Raw genomic sequence first — 942 nt, 5'->3', positions numbered from 1 at the left:
AGGCTTTCTATGTTATTTCTGTATCGGTTTTTGGTATTATAGAGGAGTAAAGAAGTTTTTGTGTGGTGGTTTTTCATTGATCAGTCACTCTGAGCTAATGTAATTATCCTCATCAATAGGAGGCTGCAGAGAGAATCATTATGTGGGTGACATTGATAAATGATCGCCCAGGAACGGCCCTCTCGCGGGCAACCCCCACGTCTGACCCTCCCACACACACAATGTAGTCATAGAAACACCTAGAGAACCTCGAGCCCCGCCGCGGAAGAGGCAGGAGAGGGAAGAAAAGCCTCGGGCGGCCGAGGTGGGGGTGGGGGCGAAAGGGGACGGCCAGCCCCAGATCCAAACCAGTTCCAACGACAAAAACAGCCAGCGGCGGGGGGCCAGGGGAGAGGGACGGTCTCCCCACCCGGCGGCCAACCCTCCCGCGCACAGTTGCTCACAACAAAGTGAAAATCCGCCCTCCAGACGGACCCATTCCTCCACACCTTTTCCCATGTGTGACCTCACTACCAACAACATCTGATGTTTGCCGAGACACGCATTCAATGGGGTCTCTCCAAAGGAGTTAAATAATTAGGTCACGAAACTTGTAGGCATCTAATTCTCACGCGAGTTTACCCCGCTCCCCAAACCCCAAACAAACAACAAACCAAGCAAACCCATCTGAAAGAAAACAAAGGCAGCATCTGGGCGACACCCCCCTTCCTACATTCCCCCCAGTTATTTACTGGGTGACCCGGTCCTTTCTCTTCACCTCCTCACCCAGAGCCTCTGATTATGAGATAATGGATTTTGCGATTGTTCTTGTCAGGGAAAAAAATCTGCACCGAACCCCGCGTTTTCATCTTTCGACTGTTTTATTTAAGCCAATGGGAAGGTATTGAGAGCAGTAATTGATTCATAATGATCCATAAATCGATGTCGGAAAGCGGGGGGTGA

This window comes from Papio anubis, chromosome 7 (genome assembly GCF_008728515.1).
Source record: "Papio anubis isolate 15944 chromosome 7, Panubis1.0, whole genome shotgun sequence".
NCBI lineage: Eukaryota > Metazoa > Chordata > Mammalia > Primates > Cercopithecidae > Papio > Papio anubis.
The sequence above is the reverse complement of the archived record's forward strand: the minus strand, read 5'-3'. Positions refer to the sequence as shown.